We start from the raw sequence: 15,227 nt of genomic DNA on the forward strand, positions 1-15,227 counted from the left end.
CGTCCACTGCCTCCTCTACCTCGTCCTGTTCCTAAACTTGTGTAGAAGGCCTATTGCTCTGAACTGTTTTTGTTTTGTGAAGACTGTTGGTCTTCACCCAAGCTCTTCTCTTCTATAATCAACATAGAAACCAAATCTATGAAATTGGGAATGTTTTCCCGAGTCTGAATAGACGTCTTGAATACCTTGTATTGTGGCTTGAGACGACATAGGTAGACTTCTACCTTATCATCATCATCTACTAAAACACCAATAAATGCAAGGGATTCCACAATACCCTTGATCTTCAATGCATAGTCATTCACAGACATACTCTTTTTCTCCACCATATGAAGTTCATTCTTCAACTGTATCTTTCGTGCCTTGATATTCGTTTCATAGAGTTTTACGAGCCCATGCCTCCTTGGAGAACTTGGCATCTTGTATGTACCCAATCATGGTGTCTTGAAGTCCTTCGGGATTAGGACATTTATTAGAGACTCTTCACTTAAGTCCATTTGGTCAATCTCCTTTTCTAATCTTTTTGTAGAATTTATTTGAGAATCTTGGACCACCTCATCCTCATATGAGGATTTAATATCTTCATCATCTGGTTGGGTTGGGTCCGAAACATCGACCAGTTCTAATTCCTTCCTTGGGTTGGAGGCCTGTCAGAGCAATGTCTAGGTCCCTTACCCCTCATCACTGGTTGGAACCCCTCTCGCTCTTTTGGAACTTAATTAGACAGATCCCATGTTTTCTTGGGAAGGTGGAGGATTCTTAAGAGGATAGTTCCTTATGTAATGGCCTAGCAAGCATTGGGCAAGTTTTCTAGAGGACAGGCTAGGTAAGACTGTTGATGTGGTCAAAATTAATAGAAATTTCAAGTCGAGTCGACTTCTACCAAAGCCTTTGGATGCCATCTAGGGTTCATGTCTATGGGGCCGGGCGGAGTCTCTGGCCAGGTCTCTGGCCAAGAAGCTTGCGTAAAGGTTCCACAATATATTTTAGCAAAGGGCGAAGATGAAGGGGAAGATCCGAGAGTTCTACCCATATAGGAAACTTTGAGGATTTAGGCCCATTTGGGGAAAATTAAATTTCCAATGGAACAAGGATAAGGGAGAGCTCCTTATCATCCATTGGCTTGCTCCTAGAATGTTAAGGGTAATCCTAGCTTCTTTAAATAGAAAACAAAAGTGGCTATTAGGTAAGAACTAAATGTGTTCTACTTCCACACCCCTTGGCCACTAGTTTGACCTAACTCACCCTCTAAGAGCATCAGCCAGGGTCAAGGACCATGACACAATCTTATCAGAGCTCGAGACTGGTAAACCAATAGCCAATCTTGCACCAAATCAATGAGTAGAGAGACAAAAAGTTTACGTTTTGGCTTCTAATGTCTTCTTGCTCAATACGTAGAAGGCCATCTCCTTCTTCACCATTAAGCCCATCTTGTAGTCCTGATGTCTTTGTGCACCACCATGAGGAGCTATCCAACTTCCTAGTCCTCCATATATATGTTGATTTTTGTTCCTCAAAGAGCACTTTAGCCTTTGTTCTTTTTCTCGGGATGAAGAGCAAGTTAATTGGCTCTCTTGGTACTGGGTCTTGGGGCAAGAAGTCTCCATCTCCATATATATGTTGATTTTTGTTCCTCAAAGAGCACTTTAGCCTTTGTTCTTTTTCTCGGGATGAAGAGCAAGTTAATTGGCTCTCTTGGTACTGGGTCTTGGGGCAAGAAGTCTCCATCTCTTTGGACTACTTGGCTCCCTCTATGGTGGCTAGTGAAAGGGGGTTGGACGAGGACCATAGAGGATTGATAATTGAAATGTGCTTCCTCTAGAAAAGCAGTCGTTTTGGAAGAGAGAGTCCTACTGCATGGCCGAGAAAGACGATGCTTCTACCATGTGCCATGCCGACTCTTACATGCGAGTAGTCTTGTTCACCATAAGTGGGAAGGGTCGTATTGACGCTGCTTCTTGTGTGGTGGTAGGTTTCAGAATTTGAGGCATATTGACGGTGGCTCCATTGGAGCAATGGCTTGTAGGCATTATCAAAGGGGGAGCACTTGGCAGCCTCCCCCATGACAAACTGTGCAAGGAGCTAACGAGAGTGGGAGCTTCTATTTTGGTAGATGCCACCGGGGAAGGAAAGAGATGGATGAACCCTACTTAGAGCAGTCCCTACGGGAAAGCTTTGCTCTCTCTCCCCATTCCTTGATGAGCACTGAAACTAAAATGTGAATGAAACCTATCCTTCCAAAAAAAAAAGATTTAAACATCTCTCTCTTTCAAAAAAGAACTCAAACATGTCTAAGAAGAGGTTGTTAAAAAGATTTCCTACCACTACACTAGTAGCCTACTTCTAAGTATTTATGAATAACATACTCCTTATTTTAGTTTTACTAGACATAATATTAAGACCCCACTTTTATTTTTAATTCTATATGTGGAATGAATTTTAGCACCCCTCCTTTTGAACTCATGTACAGGTCTACAAGGTGCACCCCGCGAGGTCCCACCATTCCCAAGGCACTTTTGAATATCTGATAGACCAAAAAGAGAGTGCCATGAATCTTCAAGGTTCAGTGTCCGAAGTAGTGTCAAATTATCATGGCTCAAATCTAGAAAAATCAGTTGTAATTTGGGCTAGCATTGAATTTAAAGATTCATTTTTTTGAAAATTTTTCATTTCGAACTTGAAGGTCATCTTTTTTTCACTAGTTTATTTTTGGCACTAGTCTAGACTATTAGATATTCCAAAAAGTGGGCGTCGTGAATCTTCAGAGTCTAGAAATCCCAAAAAGGGCCTTTAGTGTTCAAAACACTCAAAGGGCCACCTAAAAGCTAATCGCTCACCTTAGTGGTCACTTTATACTTGTGTGTCGGTCACACATGTGGGCCAGCTAGAGGTTTTCTCAAGCCTAAAATTTGCAGCCCTCCTTCCCTTAGACTTCAAAATTTACAAAGCTGAAGGCTCGAGGAGTTCAATATTTGTAAACCTACTATATCACATGCGTTCAAGGCCTATATCTAAAATTCCTTATTTGTAAGTTTTACATATTTAAAATTCACACTTTTTCAATACAAATATGCATTTTTTTTCAAAATGCTATTAATTCTACCCTTTTTTGTAAATAAGTTTCTCTTAAAAAATTAAATAAAAAATATCCTTATGTTGAACTCAGGTGAGAGGCTACACACTTTATAAGTGAATCCCTTGAGATTGAAGACCTTATAAAAGTACCTTGTTCTTCATCTGAAAAAACAACTCCTTACGCAAAAAAAAAAATCACTTCAAGTGACCTTATTTAGAAACTAAAGTTTAAAGGTAGCCTTCTTTAGAAACTAAAATTTAAAGGTAGGCTTCCTATGATGCTCATTGAAGGCTGCAAATTTGAGCACTGGGCATGCTAATCAAGTTGAGAAAATTGGCAAAGAACTAGGATTTCGTAGTGAGAGGAGTGGAGTTGTCGGCTGCTCCTGTCGGCTGTGGTTACTCTTTATTGCACTTATGCTCCCTGCTAGGGTTAGGTACACTCCTTAAGTGATCCAATGTCACTTCAAAGTTAGAGATAGAGAAAAAGGCTAGAGGATTTGTCACACTGGCAAATTTTCCATCATGCAAAGACTGAATGAGATATCCTCTACATCATAGCTAATGGTCTCTCTTTTTAGGAGTAGAGGATAAAAAATCTTATCTCCATGTCACTTTCCTTGCTGACACTATATCCCTTGGCCCTATGGATGCTGACAACATGTAAAGCCTTCAAGAAGCACACTACAGATCTCAAAGCAATGAAGACATGTCAAACCGATGAACTATAGGCTTCACTAGCTAGCAAGAAGGTGTTCAACGCTAGGGTTTCGCTTCCCATAGGGATAAAGTTTACCTTGAGTTTAAGAAAGTGATCGACTATGGTGCCGACGTGTACTTCATGGGGTGCATACACTCAAAGGAGGATTTTAAAAGATTGTTTGGAGTGATGTTCCAAGGCAAAGTCTCCCTAGTTTGCTTTCATTTCATGGGCAAGGGCTTCTTTCCAGGTCTTGGTGGAATCCCCTACCCAAAGAGATGCCATCTACACTCTTGTCCCTATATCTACAATGAAAGTATGGTTCACCTCACACCATGGTACACATCCTTCAAGTCAGAGCATCTGCTGCAATTCAAATGTCTAGTCTAGGTTAGATTCCTGGACCTCTCTAGTTATTTGTTGGCAAAATTCTTGGGAGAGTACTATATGCCCCTCCACCAAAGAGGGTCTCGAAGTTGGTGCATACTCTAGGACAAGTGGAATGATACCCTAGACATCCCCTCCCTATCGACCGTAAGGTATTGAGTTTAGTGTTTCTATCAAGTTCGAGACTTACCCAGATTCCTACTATAAGTGTAGACAAGCAAGACACTTTACAGATTACCACGAGCAAGGTTGCACCTCTAGTTCTCATGGCTCAGCATCAGAATCACTTGTAGAAGATGTTGAAAGAACGGTAGAGGAGGAGGAGACACACACACAGGAGCAAACCCTAATGTCTATTGCAAACCCTAACCATAGAGGGAAGCCATGTCCACTCTCACACAAAGCATAATGCACTAATCCATAATCCACACAACACACGATGAGTTGTGTCCACACTCTACTAACCCTAGCTAATGTCCACACTCTATGACCAGCTGGACACACGGTCATTTATGTCTCACACATGTTCCTACCTAATCTGCCAGCACATAGCATAGCCGGCTCACACTGACATATCGAGCTTGAATCTCAACAGCCCCTCTCAAGCTCATGATGTACTGCCGATGAAGATGTAGATGAGCTTGGGATATCAAGACTCTCAACACTCCCCCTCAAGCTCATCCCATGTACTCCCAACATAGTCCGGAAGTACTCAAACTTCTCCCTGCTAAGTGGCTTCGTGAAGATATCAGCTCATCAGTCTTCACATAGTGAAGATCAACTGTACCATCCAGCACCTTTTCTCTGACAAAGTGATAATGGACCTCTATGTGTTTGGTCCTCGCATGAAACACTGGATTCTTTGCCAGCTGTATACTGCTCATGTTGTCACAATGAATGACAACTTTGCCACCAATAGGCTCACATAAATCTGCCAAGAGACTCTTTAACCAAACAGCCTCGCAAGTAGCAATGGCTGCACCTCTGTACTCAGCCTCTGTACTGGATAAAGCAACTGTAGGTTGCTTTTTGCTACTCTAACTCACCACAGCACTTCCAAGTGTAAAAGCATATCCACTAGTAGACCTCCTGTCATATGCGCTACCTGCCCAATCAGCATCTGTGTAGCCATGTATGTCTAAGCTTTTACCACTCTCATAAAATAGACCATAATGTGCTGTGGTCTTCACATATCTCATGATGCGTCTCACTGCATCCAAATGTGGTTTCCTGGGGCTCTGCATAAACTGGCTCACTAGCCCCACAGCATAACTCAAATCCGGGCATGTGATAGTCATATATATGAGACTACCAACCATCTCCCTATACATGGAAGGATCATCCAATTCCTCGCCATAATCAGCCCGCAACTTCACATTTTGCTCCAATGGTGTACTCATAGGCTTACACCCTGTCATGCCATACTTTGCCAACATATCCAATGCATATTGGCGCTGTACTAACCAAGTACCTGCAGGATCTTTCACCACTTCAATGCCAAGGAAGTATCTCAACTCACCAAGATCTTTCATGTCAAATTTCCCATTCAAAGCTTTCTTGACATGCATCACATCTGCACTATGATCACCAGTGATAATCAAATCATCCACATAGATGACTAGTAAAACAATTCCATGCTGTGTCTTCTTCACATACAGTGAAGAATCTGCTATAGAAATCTGAAAACCAAGTGAGATAAGATATCTGCTCATCTTATCACTCCAAGCACGTGGTGCTTGCTTTAGACCATACAATGCCTTTTTCAACCTGCATACGTGAGTGGGATATCTAGGGTGTACATACCCTTCTGGCTATGCCATGTATACTTCCTCTTGTAGATCTCCATTCAGAAATGCATTCTTAACATCCATCTGATGCATTTCCCAGCCATTAGCTGCAGCCATAGCAATGACTGCTCTCACTGTGCCCATCTTAGCCACTAGACTAAACGTCTCATCATAATCCAATCCTTGGGTCTGTGCATAACCCTTTGCTACCAATCTTGCCTTATGTCTTTCAATAGAACCATCAGATTTGCACTTCACTTTGTAAACCCATTTACATCCAATAACATTCTTGTCCTTTGGTAGTGCAACCAAGTCCCATGTATCATTATGGACCAATGCGTCCATCTCCACATCCATTGCTTTTTCCCATACATGCTCTCCAATAGCCTCTGTATAGCATGTAGGTTCCACATACTTCACCATAGATGTCATGTATGCATAGTGCATAGCAAAATCTCTATATGTCAATCTGTCAACAGGATATCTAACTCTCTGGGATCTCCGCAATGCATGCGGGTCACTCTGTACACCTGTAACTCTAGCATGAGGTGGCACATATCTATCCTGTCTAGCACCAGGTGTGCGTAAAACAGGTATGCCAAGCTCCTCATCCAAACTTTCAGAACTGGATGACTCATATCCTGTGATTCCAATTCCTTCGACTTTCCTCTTTCCTTTGTCCATAGCACTACTCCCAGTGCTCACACTCTCATGCCTCAAACGTCCTGACCATGGACGTACACTGCTACTCTCAGCTTCTGCTTCTGCTGGCCCAGACATAGTAGTAGAACTAGAACTTGCTTGTGGTGGCAAGTTCTCATGTACATCAGTCTCAAGTGACTCAATAACACCCTCATCTTTTGCTTTATACCAACTAGCAAGCTCATCAAACACCACATCACGTGAGATGACCACTTGTCTAGTTTGTGGATTATAACACTTGTAGGCCTTTCGATCCTGTGCATATCCAACAAATATACATTTCTCTGCCTTAGGATCCAACTTCCTTCTTCTTTCATCAGGCACATGAACATAAGCTATGCATCCAAAAACTTTAAGATGTCCAATGTCTGGCCTGTAACCTGTGAGCCGCATCTCTGGCGTGCTTCCATGAATGGCTGCTGTAGGTGTTTTGTTCAATATGTATACTGCAGTAGCACATGCTTCTGCCCAATAGTAATCTGGCATGCTCTTTTCATTAAGCATCGCCCTTGCCACTTCACATATGACTCTATTATTTCTCTCAGCCACACCATTCTGCTGAGGTGTATACTTGCATGTCAACTGTCTTCTTATTCCATGCTTCCTCAAGAAATGCTCAAAAACTTTTGAGGTGTATTCACCACCTCCATCTGTCCTCAGACATTTAATCCAACAGCCATACTGCTTTTCTGCAAAAGCTTTGAAATCCATGAATTTTTCCAACACTTCACTCTTCTCTTTGAGAAAGTATATCCATGTCATCCTGCTGAAATCATCTATGAATGTAACATAGTATAAACTGCCTTTGATAGATGGGTTTTGTGCAGGACCCCATACATCACTATGTACGATCTCAAGTGGCCTGTTACTCATATTTCCTTCTCTAGGAAATCTCAATCTTGCCTGCTTCCCAAACTGACAGGCTTCACAAACATGCATATGTCCATCATATTTGAACCTAGGCAAACCATTGACAATGCCTCTTGTTTGCATGTTCTTTAATCTCTGTATATTTACATGGCCAATCCTCTTGTGCCACATATCAATATCCTGTACCACATTCCTGCTCTTTGAGAACATGGCTGATTTTAGCTCAGGAATTCCAGCATCCAGCTTAAACAGTCTTCCTTCTTTCTTGCCTTTAGCAATCACTCTACATCCATGTTTGAAGTCTTCAATGAAGCATCCATGCTCGTTGAATCTAACCTGTAATCCCTGTTCCACCATTTGACCAACTGAGGCCAAGCTTTTAGTGATTGAAGGCACATACAGCACATCTGACATAGACTTTGTCTGACCATTATGCATGACCAATGGTACACTTCCAACATGTGTAATGACATGCTGGGTATCATCACCTGTTTCCACATAGCCTTTGACATCCATTGGCTTCATGTGCTCAAACCATTCACCATGGCATGTCATATGATTTGATGCTCCTAAGTCCATATACCATGTATCATCATTCTCAGCATTTGTTGTCATAGAACCCACAACATGCTTCATGGCAAACAAATGATTTGCAGTTCCATTATTGCTACTTGATGCATAGTTGCCACCATGTTGTGCATAGTTCCCACCATAATGACCACCACGCTGTGCTCTTCCCCCTCTCAAATCATTCTGTTTGCGAAAGCAATCTCTCGCCATATGACCATATTTGCCACAATAATGGCATTCCATATCTTGCATAGAATTTTGTTGGCCTTGCCAACGTCCTCGACCACGGGGGGTACCTCTACCTCGCTGAGGTGCATAACCACGACCACCTCGAGCACCATAAGAAGGCTGAAAATTCTGTTGTGGAGGTCTATCCTGCCATCCACGACCATTACCACCACGTCCACGCGATGCAAATCTCCCCCTGCCTCTAAAACCTCTCTGCGAGTAAAATGCCTGATTTCTGCCATCATCATGGCTAGTAGATGCATCGTGAAATGAATCATTGAGCTTGATTTCCTCAACCAACAAGAGGGAAACCAACTCATCGAAGTCGGGTAGACCTGTACTCCTCACTGAGATAGATGTATCAAAGGATTTGTATTCCTTGCCAAGACCACGCAAGGTAATATCCACCAAATCATCATCAGGCATGGGGGCATTTATTGTGGCCAATGCATCTGCAAACTTCTTGATTTCTTGCACATAATCATGTATGCTCCTTTTATTCCTTTTCACATTGTGTATATGCTGTCGCAATTGAGACTTGCGAGCACTCATATCTGTATCAAACATTTTGACCAAAGTATCCCATGCATCTTTGGGATTCTCAGCATCCTGAATGTGTATGAGCATAGCATCAGATATACATATAGACAAATAATGCAGCACTTTGAATGCTCTCTCTGACCATTGCCTGTGAGCAATAAGCTGCTGCTGTGTAGGTTGTCGAGGTAGCTCAGGCTCTGGCTCAGCACCTGTAATGAGATTCCAAAATCCTTTATTTTTGAGTTTAAAACTCATTCAAGCATGTGAAATATGCACCTCCTTTAATGGACTCCCCTTTCTTACATATGCACCTCCTTTAATGGACTCCCCTTCCTTACATGTGAAATATGCACCTCCTTTAATGGACTCCCCTTCCTTACATATGTGTCAAAATGGAATGATTATACCCAGAATATCTCATATTTTTAATATTGATCATAGTTTTTTACTAGTAAACCTTGTACATTTTCAACTCTTCATCTTATGTGAGCATTTACTCATTTTTGGATACTCAATTTATCTCATTTTTTTGATATTACTCATAGTTTTTTTACTAATAAACCTTGTACATATTCAACTCTTCATCTTATGTGAGCATTTACTCATTTTTGGATACTCAATTTATCTCATTTTTTTGATATTACTCATAGTTTTTTTCTAATAAACCTTGTATATATTCAACTCTTCATCTTATGTGAGCATTTACTCATTTTTGGGTATCTTCTTTGTTAACAAGGTGAACACACCCAATTATATGCTGAGTAATCTACATCAAATGTTAAAAATGGACACATCAAACTCATGCATACACAAGCCATTAAGTAATTGTGTCTAAATCTCAAACTTGGATGGGCATGCCTGTAAAGGTCCAATGGATAATTAATGGCCTTTTCCACTCCAACAGCATGTGGTAGTGAGCTAGAGAGCATCAATGTATTATGAGATGAAGAAATTATAAGCAATAGACCAAATAGAAGCTTTAGGTTCCTAGTCGGTCACAGTCTAAATGTGTGGGAACACTTATGGCCATGTATATAAGCCAATTTCTTTTATAATGCAAGGACACTTTCCCATTGTGAAAAAAAATCTTGACCCTTACATCCATTTTTGAACTCCTCAACGAAGCAACCATGCTCGTTGAAACGAACCTGTAATCCCTATTCCACCATTTGACCAACTGAGGCCAAGCTTTTTGTGATAGAAGGCACGTACAATACATCAGACATAGATTTTGTTTGACCATTGTGCATAACCAATGGTACACTTCCAACATATGTAATGGCATGCTGAGTATCATCTCCTATTTCCACATAGCCTTTCACATCCATAGGCTTCATATGCTCAAACCATTCACCATGACAAGTCATATGGTTTGATGCTCCACACACGACCTCAGTGACTCATACAAAAACACGACCGTACAAATTTCCAAAATCATGGGCAAATATGATGGAATAATTAATTTTGCTCAATTCATTTAAATGTTTGAACAACGATGTGAAGCCTTTGAAAATACAAATTTCTCCACTAAGGTAAATGCATGAACCTATGCTTAGTGGGAAAGGCTAGTTGATGGTTCATCACATTGATGTTGACAATTAAGACAAACTTCAAAACCTTGAAAACAGCCTTTATCCATGGCTTTTCAAGACAAGGTGATCGATGGAGTGCAGTGAAAGAACTCTATTCAATTGAACGTAAGCCAAACGAAACCGTTAGAGATGTTATCCTTTGGATTAAAGTCTTGAACTCTCATGATGTGGGCTATGGGAGAAACTAAATGATGCTCAACTGAAGAGATGTTTCATGATAGGCTTAAAGAATAATAACTTACACACTCTGATCATTGTATCTAATTCGGAAACATTTGATCAATGTTGTAAAGAAGAAGTACGTTTAGATGACAACATGTTAAAAGATGATCACGCGCTGAGATGTTCCTCATCTAAACTAAGTGAAGCAATCGCTAAAGAAAAATTGATCTTAAAATTGTCATTCCCTAAATTCTGTGCACCTTTACTTAAAAGCTTACAACCGACATCTCTAAGGGAGGATGAGATCCTTCAAATCCAAACATCCTTAATGCCTCTTCAATTGATGAGTGAAATGCCTTGTGTTCAGTGTAATCACTATGACCATCCCAATCCGTATTGTGCATACAGGACACCTGTTTTTCTATACTAGGAAGCTAACCCACCCTGCATGGGAATATGCTCTAGTGGGACTAGGGTTAGGCCTAACCTTGGGTTGAGGTTAGGGTCAAGCAACCAAGGGTCACACATGGAAATGGAAGGCCAAGAGTCACTCTGGAAATAGAAGGTCAAGAGTCACTTTGGAAATGGAAGGTCAAGAGTCACTTGAGTGCTCTCCTATATAATAGGGGCATGGGGCACTCTTAATGGGGGTTCTCTTGTTTAGAGCATTGTGTCTACTCTCTTGCCATTTCAAGGTAGAGCTAGGTGATGCTGGAGGGAAGTCATATCTTTTGGTGGTATGGGATACTAAGGTAAGATATGTGATACTTCATTGTATATATGTGTGCATCCTTGGGCTCAAGGGTGTTTAGGTGGATAATTATATGCCTGGTTCATACATGTTTATGGACGGTTATTAGCTAGTGAGATCTTTAGGGTTTTAACACATTGATCACATGTTCCAAGATTGCCCAAGGTGAGTTGCTTCAATGCAACTTGTCTTACAAAATACAACTCTTAACATCTTAAGTGTACAAAACGGGCAATTGCTCATGGTACCCATGAATGTGCTTACATGCTTACAAGACAAGGCACGAGAGAGAGTAAAAACGAATGCTAAAGTAAACACTTCGAAATGGGTAGAAGAGCATGCTTTAAAACAGGAACCAAAAGAAAAAGAAAAACTTTCTAAACCCAAGAAGGACAGGGGGCAACAAACTATCAACACCAAGGTTGAAATAAAGGACATAGAAAAAAAGCCTATGGAGGACATAACCCCAAAAAAGAGACAAAAGCTACACATGATGCAAAAGTATCCATCTCAAAAGCTACCACACAAACCACAAATCCCATGTGTGCGACACAGAATACAAAAGCCCAAAATAAAATTCGTTCTCATTGCATGGATAAACCATTAGGGAAAATTTGGGCTCATTTTGGGGCCTTTTAAGGAAATTTTTGTCATCTTTGCCTTGAAAATGGGTGTCGGGTGTGTGGTGAACATTTTCTATCTTACATTAAAATCCCATCATATGATATATCATTAGAAAGATCATGAAAAGTAGATTTCATAATTTCAAACTCGAAAACATTTGGAGTTGTTAAGCTCAAGATATACCATTTTCCTCAAAAGCAAGTTTAAAGGCTACTATAGCGGTCGACATCATCACTTTGGAACCTTCTTTTTGTCCATCTTCCATATGTCATGTCCAAAACCCATCATGTTATATATCAATGGAAAGATCTTAAAGATTAGATTCGATATATTTAACCTCCGAAAAATTTAGAGTTGATTTGTAAAAAAATTACCATGGCGCCATTTTTGATAATGTGGCATTTCTTAGAGGGCCCAAAAATGAGCCCAAATTTTTCCTAATGCATAATGAAAGCCTGAACGATCCAAAGAAAGTCAGAAGATGAAACAAGTTCTAGTACATCGCTAAGTGAGGATGAAACAAGTTCTAATTCGGCACTAGGTGGACCTCACAAACTAATCAAGAAACTAGAGCCTGCCTAACCACCCCAAATTGAAAATCATGATCACATGACATATGTGGAATGTAAGAGAGCTCGGGAGATCATGGTTAGCATGCTTGAGTGTCATATAGGATCACTGGTTGTGATTGAACCTCATAATGCCAATCCTAAAGAAGCAACCAAAATACAAGAACCAGAGGACTATTGCCTCCCCTTTTAAGCGGAAGGGATACTCTCTACAAAAGATTCATTAGAGACAGATTACACGAATTATGCGATTGAAAAAGAACGTGAGAAATTCAATGAATCCCTTACAAAAATAAAGTAGTCCCTCAAATCCTCATTTGGAGGAGTGCTTTTTTCTCATAGTGAAGCCAACATAGCATCAGCACTTGCACCTTTAAAGTCTAAACATGAGTTATACCAAGACATAAAGAACTCCATAGAACAGGACTGTGAGGATTCACAAGTTTCCAAATAGAAATCAATTAGAATTGTTAGAGGACCAAGTGTGCCATTGTAAACATTGGGTACTCTTGAAAAAGCTGAGAGCCAAAAGAGAATGAAAGTGAATGGGAATATGAAATAGAAATGGATCTAAAGCTGAAACAAAAATTGAAACATCCATGGTTCCACTTGAAGATTCTATCATGGTATGTTTGGATTTCCCTATCAACAATGATGTTAAGTGCAAATGTGCATTGATTACTCCTTGAGCTAGTCATAACATCATGAAAATAGACACTTGGGTGTCATTGGGACAACCTAAACTCATCCCTAAAGATAATGATGTTAAGTGCAAATGTGCATTGATTACTCCTTGAGCTAGTCATAACATCATGAAAATAGACACTTGGGTGTCATTGGGACAACCTAAACTCATCCCTAAAGATAATGATCTTGTAAGAGGAGCCAATGGACATAACCTTGAAGTTACAAGTTACTTTAGCTATGCTACTCAAACAATCGGTGGAGATGTGGAATTTAGATTCCATGTTACCCCATATCCCCTTGAGTATGATGCCATCCTTCGTGGAACTTGGATACATGACTCGTTGTATTCACTTGATGAATCAATGCAACAGTAACATTGAACACTCATGTATGCATTGTGCATACATGACTCGTTGTATTCACTTGATGAATCAATGCAACAGTAACCTTGAACACTCATGTATGCATTGTGCAATTACTCTTATGGGGGAGGAAGACCCCTTGGAGGAACTATAACTTCCAACATATCTTACTAAGAATATCCCAAGAATTATGGCTGGATTGGAACTTTCTAATAAAATTACCACAATTCAAGCACAGCTTTATCAAACATGAGAGCATAATCTCATGAACCTCGAGTTATGAGATTTGTCAGGTCAACCAACACTCACCATCATGAAAGAATTGCATTTACACAAGACTTGAACATGCCATGTTTGGGGTACTTTGAACATACAATGTTTATTAAAACTAACCCCCTTACTTGCACATTTTTTGTGGTTGAGTATGTGTTGGAAGAAGCGTTGATCTTGGGGCATAAATGGACTATTGCTTCCCAAGCACCAGTATGCTTTGCCATGCGATAGAGTCATCATGATGGTCAACGACATAGAGTTGACAATACCATACTATACGAAAATAGGATCCAACCCTAATGAATTTCTATGATGCTGAACGCAAACAGTTACATGCCTCTTCCATAGAAACCCCTCTACACAATGACCTTCCATCTGCATCAACGCGATCGACTCCGATAAAGCATCTACTCCCTCAACTCCATCCTCACCAATGTGGCAGACATAAGAACCTATTCTCTCAAAAAGGAGAGTAGACAGAAGAACGTATTGCTTGCAACAACGTGGTAACCCAAAAAAAAAACACAAACATAAGGGCGTCACACATATGGCCTACCTAAAAGTGATAAAATATCACAAACAACTCCCAAGGATTTTCAAAAGACATTCCTTTTCTGTTAAGCTTATAGCTTACTATTCTTCTGGCTAAGTTAATGTGGTAGCTGCTCCATGAGTACATATCCATTCTCATGCACTAGAGGACATGTGCACCCCAAAGCCTCACCATCAACAACTTTCTCGGTACATCTCTCGTTAGGGCGGCCATGCTGGGCGAAATCCTGTTCAATGATACAACCCATTGCCTAAAACTTTTCTTAAAGTTTCAAACCTCTCCAAACACAAGTCTTCATAACACATGGGTCGCAAATCCTTAGTGATGTTTACCACTCCATTTTTGGTTAACATGGTTTCACCACTATAAGACACCATTAGGAAAGGGGGCATATTAACCACTCCATTGGTTAACACGGTTTTGCCTACCTAACCTACCTTAAGGTGCTTTGCCATCTTAACCATGCGAACGAGAACTTAAATTTTGTAAGACAGCATTAAATTTAGATATAAAGCGGCCTTACCATGCACTAAATTTCAAATAGGAAAATTCAACGGATTTATTGTACATAATTGCTTAAGACTAGTAATAGAGGCCATACTATTTTTAGAGTTTTCCAACCTAGTGTTAAAACTAGTCATTTGTATATAAGTCATTTTTAACAATAAATAATACACAATCATTTCCTTGTAATAGTTTTCTTGTGAGATCTCCTTCTCTCCTCTTATTTATTGATTGCATATGCTATTATGTTCTTACTTTCTTGCATGCGATTTTCTTGTGAGCTCTCCTTGT

This window comes from Cibotium barometz, chromosome 49, assembly GCF_041138505.1.
Source record: "Cibotium barometz isolate CiBa-2024 chromosome 49, ASM4113850v1, whole genome shotgun sequence".
Classification (NCBI taxonomy): domain Eukaryota; kingdom Viridiplantae; phylum Streptophyta; class Polypodiopsida; order Cyatheales; family Cibotiaceae; genus Cibotium; species Cibotium barometz.